The sequence below is a fragment of the Saimiri boliviensis genome, chromosome 14 (genome assembly GCF_048565385.1).
Source record: "Saimiri boliviensis isolate mSaiBol1 chromosome 14, mSaiBol1.pri, whole genome shotgun sequence".
NCBI classification, from domain to species: Eukaryota; Metazoa; Chordata; class Mammalia; order Primates; family Cebidae; genus Saimiri; species Saimiri boliviensis.
Genome location: NC_133462.1, coordinates 271,503 through 281,452, shown reverse-complemented (window position 1 = coordinate 281,452; position 9,950 = coordinate 271,503). Strand labels below are relative to the sequence as shown.

The window sequence follows — 9,950 nt, the reverse complement described above, 5'->3', positions numbered from 1 at the left end:
GGTCCCGGTTTAAGCAATTTTCCTGCCTCGGCCTCCCGAGTAGCCAGGATTACAAGCGCGGGCCACCATGCCCGGCTAATGTTTGTATTGTTAGTAGAGACGGGGTTTTACCATGTTGGCCATGCTGGCCTTGAATTCCTGACCTCGCGACCTCCCCCCGCCTCGGCCTCCCAATGTGCTGGGATGACAGGCGTGAGCCTCCCACCGTGCCTGGCCCCAATCTGATTTCTAAGAGGTCCCAACTCGGAAACGACTTGCGGTTCGCAGCCTCCCTCGGGTGGGAGAGTTGGGCTGGGGAGCTCTGGCGTGTCCTGGTCGGCGCCTTGCGAGTCATACCGATACCATCAGAATCTGGGAGTGGGTCCGAGCATCTGAGCGTCAAAACTCCTCAGTTGATTATATTTTTTTGTTTTTTGGGTTTGTTTCTTGAGACAGGGTCTCTCTGTCGTCCAGGCGAATGCAGTGATATCCTCATGGTTCATCTACACCCTCGACCTCCTGAGCTCAAGCGATCCTCCCACCTCAGCCTCCGGAGTAGCTGGTAACACGGGCACGTGCCACCACGCCTAATTGTCTTTCTTCTCTCCCTCCCATTCCCCTGCCCCCCTCCTCTCTCTTTCCGCTTCCCCTCTTCCTTCCACTGTGTCGCCCAGGTTGCTGTCCAACTCCTGTGCTAAAGCAGCCCTCCCACCTTGCCTTCCCGAGTAGCTGAGACCGTAGTGACTATAGGTGGGAGCCGCCATGTCTGGATAGATTTATTTATTTATTTATTTTACTTAAGAGATAAGGTCTCCCTATATTGCCCAGACTGTTCTGGAACTCCTGGGCTCAAGCGATCCTTGTGCCTCAGCATCCCAAAGTGCTTGGAGTACAGGCTTGAGCCACTGCCAGGCCCCTAGTCTGGTCCCCAGTTGATTCTAACATGTGTGTCCCCATTGGGGAATCACAGCCTCCTCCAGCTCCTTTGGTGGGGCTGACTCTACGGGCCCTCCCAGGTAGAAAGAACTCGTCAGGCCTCCTACCCATTTGTCACCCAGCTCTTGCCCCCATCTATTGTGTGTCCCCTGCCCTCCCTAGGGACATCTAATTTTGTTGGCCAGTCCCGCACATATATTGCATGTAACGACCCAGTTTGCCCCACCTTCCTGCCTCTACTGCATCTGCTTCAGGGATGCTGTGACTGTTCCATTCCCTTTCTCTGTCCTGTGGGTGTCTGCACATCAAAAGCCCTGCCAAGCAGTCTATTTCCCTGTCCAAGCACAAAACTCACCCTAACCCTACCAAGCTCACAGAGGGCTGCCTGCCTTGTGGGTCCCCTGATGGCTCAAGAGTGAGTTGCACACAAAGGCCTTGACAGTTGTCAGAAAGGACTGCAGCTGCCGGCTCTGTATGGGTGTGCACATGTCTGCCAGGTTCAGCCACTGGCCCCAGTTGGGATACAAGTAGGATTTCTCCCTCCTGTGGATGCACTGCTGCTGGAGGAGCCTTGAGCCCATGTGGAAGAACTTCCCACTCTCCGGCACAGAAAGGGCCTCCCTCTGAAGTGAAGTACCTGGTGGTGCCGCAGGCCTGGCCACCATTCAAAGACCTTGTCCCTGCAGGGCTGGCATGGGGTCACTGGCAGCCCTAGAGTGGAATTTGAAGCACCAGTGAAAGGCCTTAGCACTCAGCAGGCACAGGTGTGGGGGACTTGTCTGGGGGTGACTGGCTACGGGAGCTGTGAAAGTCTATAGGCTTTCTTCACTTCGACATAAGCCTGTTGTCTAAGTGGACCCTGCAGTGTTCCTGCAGGGCAGGCGTCCCCAGACTTTTTACACAGGGGGCCAGTTCACTGTCCCTCTGACTGTTGGAGGGCCACCACATACTGTGCTCCTCTCACTGACCACCAATGAAAGAGGTGCCCCTTCCTGAAGTGTGGCGGGGGGCCGGATAAATGGCCTCAGGTGGCCGCATGTGGCCCACGGGCCGTAGTCTGGGGACACCTGCTGCAGGGGCAGCACCAAAGAAGCATCTTGTGACAATGTTCACACAGGAGGGATTTCAGGAATGAGACTGAATCAGGCAAGGACCTGGAGAGGAAGCTCCACTGGGGCTCCCACCCAAGGGGTCCAACTTTACTTATCCCACTACCTAGACTGGGGTTCATTCTATGTCTGTAGGCCTAGGACCCTGCACCCTGGAGAGTTGTCCTGCTGCCAGCCATCCCTCCACCGAGGTCCCACTCTTGGCTGTATGCTGTCCTCAGCAAAGGGCCTCTGCTCCATTTCAGGCCTCTCCTGAGGGCCCAGGGCAGCTTACTGCAAAGCAACCTCAGGGGATGGAGGCTTCAGTGGGGCATCTGGGCCGCCAACACAGAATTCTGGTTGTAGGATCAGGAAAAACAGAGGAGAAATGGAAGTTACCAGTTCCCAGGAGGGGAAAAGGTGCTGGGAGCCATGAAAGCAAACCCCAGTGGCTGAAGCATCTTGAATGACTAGGCCAAATTTCCTTAAGAATCTTCTTATTTTTCTCCCTGGCATCACTATGAAAAAAAATCTTTTTATTTATTTTTATTATTTTTTTGAGACAGAATCTCGCTGTTACCCAGGCTGAAGTGAAGTGACATGATCTCAGCTTACTGTAACCTCTGCCTCCTGGGTTCAAGCGATTCTCCTGCCTCAGCCTCCTGAGTAGCTGGGACTACAGGTGCCCACCACCACACCCAGCTAAGTTTTTGTTTTTTTTTGTTTTTTTTGAGACGGAGTTTCGCTCTTGTTACCCAGGCTGGAGTGCAATGGCGCGATCTCGGCTCACCGCAACCTCCGCCTCCTGGGTTCAGGCAATTCTCCTGCCTCAGCCTCCTGAGTAGCTGGGATTACAGGCACGTGCCACCACGCCCAGCTCATTTTTTGGATTTTTAGTAGAAACGGGGTTTCACCATGTTGACCAGGATGGTCTCGATCTCTTGACCTCATGATCCACCCGCCTCGGCCTCCCAAAGTGCTGGGATTACAGGCGTGAGCCACCGTGCCCGGCCCAATTTTTGTATTTTTAGTAGAGAGGGGGTTTCACCTTGTTGGTCAGGATGGTCTCTGTCTCCTGACCTCATGAGGGAGGATTGCCTGACCCTGGGAGGCAGTGGTCGTAGTAAATTGAGATGGCACCACTGCATTCCAACCTGGGTGACAAAGTAAGACCCCATCTCAAAAACAAAACAAAAAAGCCAAATGTTCTATGATTCTATTACTGTAAAATGCCCAGGTTAAGCAGATCCCTACAGAAAGTTTCACTAGGATTCATTGCCCGGGGCTGTGGGGAGTGTGGCAAATGGTAGGACGATTCTCTGTGGGCTGATGACATTCTGGAATTAAACTGGTCATGGTTGCACCGCTTTATAAATATACTTAAGACAAATCCACTGAATTGCACACAAAATTAAAATAATTTTGTGGTACATGACTAGTATCCTAACTTAAAAGTTACAAGCGGCTGGGCGCAGTGGCTCATGCCTGTGATCCCAGCACTTTGGGAGGTCGGGGCAGGCAGACTGCCTGAGGTCAGGAGTTCAAGACCAGCCTGGTCAACATGGTGAAATCCTGTCTCTACTAAAACTACAAAAAAATTAGCCAGGCATGGTAGCATGCAGCTATAATCCCAGCTACTCGGGAGGCTAAGGCAGGGGAATAGCTTGAACCAGGGCGGTGGAGGTTGCAGTGAGCGGAGATCGTGCCACTGCACCCTAGCCTGGGTGACAGAGCAAGACTCGGTCTCAAGAAAAAAAGTTACAAGAAATAAATAGAACAGTCAGTGAAGGACTCATGGAGAAGGTAGAATTCGAGGCATGACCTGGGGAGTGGAGGGAGTGAGCCATGGAGCTCTCCGGGAGAAGCAGGTTGGGTGCGGGAACAGCAAACTCAAAGGTCCTGAGGAGGCCTGTGTGGTTCCACATGTAGAAAGAGGATGAAGGGTGACAGGGACCTATCTCATGGGCGTAGCAGGGCACTGTGCAGACTTTGCCTTTTCTGGGGAGTGACACAAAGGATTCTGAGCCAGGGAGGGATGAAATCTGACTTAGTTTGTAACAGGCTCCCCCGGCTGTCATGGGGGGAGTGGATGTTTTCCTCTTCCGGACCTGCCTGACCCTCTGAACTTCTGCAGGACTGAGAAGTGTGTAAAGCCCTATAGCTGGGGCCGACTCCCAGGCACAAGAAGCTTCTCCCTCAAAACCTCATCTTCTGTGGCTGGACATGGCCAGTTTTGCAGCCAGAAATCCAGGAGATGGACTTGCCTCCATCCCCAGCCCCACCTAGCCTGGGTCTGGGGGCCAGTCAACTTAGCAAATCCTGCAGTCTGTCTGCTCTTCCACTTCATCCCTTGACCTTTCCTCTAGCACATGGTTTTATGTTTCAGGTGATGCTGTCAAGTTTCTTTTTCAAAAAATGATTCCAAGCACAAACAAGTGAATTGATGTAAATCACTTTTTTCAGTTAATGTGGGAGTGGAGGGGCCTCTTGAGTCTTCTTCCCCATTCAGCCTTCACAAAGGCCTTTGAGGCTCTAAGACTCCACCCTAAAGTTATCATGTGAAAATACAGGATGCAGGCCAGGTGTGGTGGCTCATGCCTATAATTCCAGAACTTTAGAAGGCAGAGGTAGGAGAATAGCTTGAGGCCAGGAGTTCAAGACGAGCCTGGGCAATGTAGGGAGACCTCATCTATACAGTAATAATTATAATAATTAGCCAGGTGAGATGGTGTGTGCCTGTATTCTCTGCTGCTGGGGTGGCTAAGGTAGGAGGAACCCTTGAGCCCAGGAGTTGATTTCACGGATCTCTTTCTTTCTTTTTGAGACAGAGTTTCACTCTTGTTGTCCAGGCTGGAGTGCAATGGCGCGATCTCGGCTCACCACAACCTCCACCTCTCAGGGAGCTATTTCTGTTTTTTGTTTGTTTGTTTGTTTTTGAGATGGAGTCTTGCTCTGTCACCCAGAGGGAGTGCAGTGGTGCAATCTCAGCTCACTGCAACCTCCACCGCCCTGGTTCAAGCGATTCCCTTGCCTCAGCCTCCTGAGTAGCTTAGACTACAGGCACGTGCCACCACGCCCAGCTAATTTTTTGTATTTTCAGTAGAGATGGGGTTTCACCATGTTGGACGGGATGGTCTCAACCTCCTGACTTCGTGATCCACCCGCCTCGGCCTCCCAAAGTGCCGGGATTACAAGCGTGAGCCATCATGCCCTGCACCATTTTTGTTTCCTGTTTTTAGAGATGGGGGTCTGACTGTCTCCCAAGTGGGAGTGCAGTGGTGTGATTATAGCTCTCTGCAATCTTGAACTCCTAGGCTTAAAGGATCCTCCCACCTCAGCCTTCCACCTGAGCAGCTGAGACTACAGGTGTATACCACCACATCCAGCTAATTTTTGAAATTTTTTGTAGAGATGGAGCCTCACTGTGTTTCCCAGGGTGGTCTTGAACTCCCGGCCTCAAGTAATCCTCCTCCCTTGGCCTCCCAAAGTGCTGGGAATACAGGCATGAGCCACTGCACCTGGCCTGAATAACCAATTTTAGATGAACTGAACCAGGGAGGCAGGGGTTACAGTGAGTGGAGAACCCGCCATTGCACTCAAGCCTGGGCGACAAAAGCGAAATTCAGTCTAAAAAAAAAAAAGGTTCACTTGTCCATGATAGCAGCCAGGAAGGAGCAGGTGTGAACACTCAGGTCCACAATGTCTGTCGTGTCCACACGTTCCACGTTTGTTGTGTGGCCAAAGACTGTGCAATCTTGGGCAGGCCCTCTTTTAGGGCCCGCCTGTCAGCCCCAGACCTGTGGCCACGGACTCCGTGAAGACCCGACAGGAAGTTGGCCTCACAGTACACAGGCACCATCCTAGAGGCAAGTGCCTTGCCTTCCTCGGCCCCCTGAGAGCCCGAGTCCAGTCGCATCATTCAAATAAATGCGACGTCGGCCAGGTGCGGTGGCTCACACCTGTCATCCCCGCAGTTTGGGAGCCTGGGGTGGGTGGTAGGATCGGCTGAGCTCAGCAGTTGGAGGCGTCAGTGAGCCGTGATCGCACCACGGCGCACCAGCAAGGGTGGCAGAAAATACCCCGTCTCAAAACACAAAGAGGAAAGCAAGCCGAGTAAACGACAAACCAATGTGGGCGCTTCCGAGAGGGAGGGGTCGGCCAGGCTGGTCTCGAACGCCCGAGCGCAGGTGCTCCGCCAGCCTCGGCCTCCCGGAGTGCCGGGACGACGCTTGGGGCCACCGCGCCCAGCCCGTCCTGGCACCAAGCTTGGAAGGGCAGCGGCACCCCGACCGCTCTGCAGACGGGCAGCGGCGGGCCCAATTCCCAGCGTCGGTCTTCGGGAATGCCCGGGGTCATCCCAGGGCTTCTCAGCGCAGACCCGGGCTTAGAGAGGGGCAGGGAGGGCTGCGCCGTCCACACTCTGCAGAAGGGAACGCGGAGCCGCGGGGGCAGCCGGCAGAGGGAATCTCCCGCGCGGGGTCGCGGGCGGCTCCTCGCGCGCGTGGCCAGCCCTCTGAGCGGCCTCCGACCCGCGAGCTGGCGCGGCAGCGGCCCCAGCCGGGGACCCACTCCGGGCCGCGGTCCTCGGGGCCGCCCGAGCCAGATCCTGCGGCCGGACCCGCAGCTCGACCCCGCCCGGAAGTCAAGGGCGGAGGCCCAGCGGCTAGTCCCTCAGACTCGCTGGTACGCTGCTCTGGGCGCCCGGAGGACCGCGGTCTCGATGGTTCTGCAGACCCGCTCAGTGTCCGGGTTCCTCCCACCGCGTGGGGGGCTCCAGAGGGGCCCAGCGGCTAGTCCCTCAGACTCGCTGGTACGCTGCTCTGGGCGCCCGGAAGACCGTGGTCTCGATGGTTCTGCAGACCCGCGCAGTGTCCGGGTTCCTCCCACCGCGTGGGGGGCTCCAGAGGGGCCCAGCGGCTAGTCCCTCAGACTCGCTGGTACGTTGCTCTGGGCGCCCGGAGGACCGCGGTCTCGATGGTTCTGCACACCTGCGCAGTGTCCGGGTTTCTCCCACCGCGTGGGGCGCTCCAGAGGGGCCCAGGACACAGCGCCTCTTCCCGCCTCCTTAGGGCCTGAAGGAACCGGCGGGAAACGCCTGTGGGGCCAGCGCCGAGGCTTGTGGGAAATGCAGTTCCGCTCGGAGTCCTATCCCGACTGGGGCCGGAATTCAGCAGCCGAGAATGGGGCGGAAGAGGCGGGGGCAGTCACTGTCCCGGGGCAGCGCGCGTCATTTGCCTTAGTAACTGCCAATCTCCCCGGCCCTTCTCCCGCCGTCTTGCGAGGAGTGCGGCTGGAGGCTTTTGTCTTCTGGCGCCTTCATGGGATTGGCCATTGCCCTGGAGATGCCGCACGTCATCCCCCCTCCCGTGCTCGGTGCTGGTGCCAGGGTCCTAGGAGGCCGAGGGGGCCTCATGTAGACTCCGGACGGGACCTAGTACCAGGACGCCCCCAGAGTACCCGAACTGTGCGCTCAGACTTCCCCTACCGCCGTAACCACGTTCTTCCGGCTCCGTGATCCATAACCTCGAGCTACCCCAAGTCCGGAAGCCTTATTCTGTCCCATTTCATACCTCTGAGTTTCCCTAGAATTCATCTCTAGCTAATTCTTGCCTCTGGGACCCCCAAAATCCAGGTCCCCATTTGTTCTCCCACTTTGGCCTTGCACCCTTCAATCTCAGCTGTGGGAAAAGATGGCCAGGGGCAGACCTGGGTTACTTAAATGGTTACAACTTGCTTTGCCTTTTTTTTTTTTGAGACGGAGTTTCGCTCTTGTTACCCAGGCTGGAGTGCAATGGCGCGATCTCGGCTCACCGCAACCTCCGCCTCCTGGGTTCAGGCAATTCTCCTGCCTCAGCCTCCTGAGTAGCTGGGATTACAGGCACGCGCCACCATGCCCAGCTAGTTTTTTGTATTTTTAGTAGAGACGGTTTCACCATGTTGACCAGGTTGGTCTCGATCTCTTGACCTCGTGATCCACCCGCCTCGGCCTCCCAAAGTGCTGGGATTACAGGCTTGAGCCACCGCACCCGGCGCACTTTGCCTTTTAGACACCGAAATTTGTTCCACGAATCATATCCAAACTACAGTGTAGTAAAATAAAAGCAGAGATCAAGTGGTAACAGGAGGCCTATGGTAAAGACCATCTGAGAGCGCCCTACAACCTCGGAACACTGCGCTGTGGCTGCAAAGCAGAAAAGAAAAACTGCTTTGGCCTCACAACTCTTCCCAACATAGAGTTTGTGTAAGGATCTCGTAAAGGGAGCTTATGCAAAACACTATGGGAAGGAAACGCGACATCTGCTCATAACACTCGGGAGGGTCTTCACAGACAGGAGTTGAAGACCAGCCTGACCAACATGGAGAAACCCCTGTCTCTAATTTAAAAAAAAAATAGAATAAAAAATTAGCTCTTTTGTGGTGGTGCATACCTGTAATCCCAGCTACTAGGGAGGCTGAGGCAAAAGAATCACTTGAACCTGGGAGGCGGAGGTTGCAGTGAGCCGCGATGGCGCCATTGCACTTTAGCCTAGGCAACAAAGCAAAACTCCATCTCAAAAACAAAACCAAAAACACATCACGTTCTGCTGGGCCAGGTGCAGTGCTTCACGCCTGTAATCCCAGCACTTTGGGAGGCTGAAGTTGCGGGGATCACCTTTAGTATAGACCTCTGTCGCTACTAAAAATACAAAATATTAGCCGGGCGTGGTGGTGCACGCCTGCAATCCCAGCTACTGGAAAAGCTGATGCAGAATAGCTTGAACCCGGGAGGCGGAGGTTGCAGTGAGCTGTTATTATGCCACTGCACTCCAGCCTGGGCAGCAGAGTGAGACTCCGTCTCAAAACAACAGCAGCAAAACAAATTACCACAAACTTAGTGGCTTAAAACAACCATAACTTATTCTCTCAGCTCTAAAGGTCAGAAATTGAAATCAAGATGTTTCAGGGCCACACTCCCTCTGGAGGCTCTAGAGAAGGATCCTTCCTTGCTTCTTTTAGTGCCTGGTGGCTCCAGGCATTCCTTGGCTTTTGGCTGCATCGCTCCACCCTCTGCCTCTGCGGCCCTATAGTTGTCTCCCCTCTGTCTGTCCTCTTCTGTCTCTTATAAAGACACCCGTCACTGGATTTAAGGTCCACCCCATTCATCCAGGATGATCTCATCTCGGGATCCTTGACTAAATTACATCTGCAAAATTTTTTTTTCCAATAGGTCACATTCACTGGATCTGGGTATTAGGGCATGAACTTTTTGGGGGCTGCCATTCAATCCATTATAGGTGGGCAACCCATGTGAGCAGATAGTGGCTGGGCCAAAGTGGCCCATGAAGGATCAGCCATGGGCAAAAGACCGGGTTTGGGATGCACCAGGGCCAGGCCTGTCTCTGCCAAGCAACTAGGTGGACTGAATCCAGCACACTCCAAACGAGTTGATAATTAGGCTCCAGGCTTCAACAGAAAACCAAGGAGCCAGTAAGGGCATAAGAGCAGCTGAAAATAAAAGACTGTGGCTGGTAGGAGGCCAGGTGGCCCAGCAGAGCCCAGAGGGTGCCGTCCCAGAAGTGTGGAGTCCAGTCTGGGGCCGGTCACTCAGGATGGACACAATGTACCAGGAAGTGAGATGGGTCTCTGCAGAGTCCCTGGGGTCCTCATTCAGGCTAAAGAACACAGCACACCGGGCGCGGTGGCTCAAGCCTGTAATCCCAGCACTTTGGGAGGCCGAGGTGGGTGGATCACGAGGTCGAGAGATCGAGACCATCCTGGTCAACATGGTGAAACCCCGTCTCTACTAAAAATACAAAAAATTAGCTGGGCGTGGTGGTGCACGCCTGTAATCCCAGCTACTCAGGAGGCTGAGGCAGGAGAATTGCCTGAACCCAGGAGGCGGAGGTTGCGGTGAGCCGAGATCGCGCCATTGCACTCCAGCCTGGGTAACAAGAGCGAAACTCCGTC

General features: G+C 54.7%; 1 long non-coding RNA gene across 1 annotated transcript in view; it reads left to right on the top strand.

Annotated features, from left to right (window-relative positions):
* The window catches only part of LOC141581210 (uncharacterized), a 35,132-nt gene that overhangs the window by 23,017 nt on the left and 2,165 nt on the right, over nt 1-9,950 (top strand). Inside the window, exon 4 of the long non-coding RNA XR_012513733.1 lies at nt 436-550. This is a non-coding gene — a long non-coding RNA (uncharacterized LOC141581210). The remainder of the gene's footprint in view (nt 1-435; nt 551-9,950) is intronic.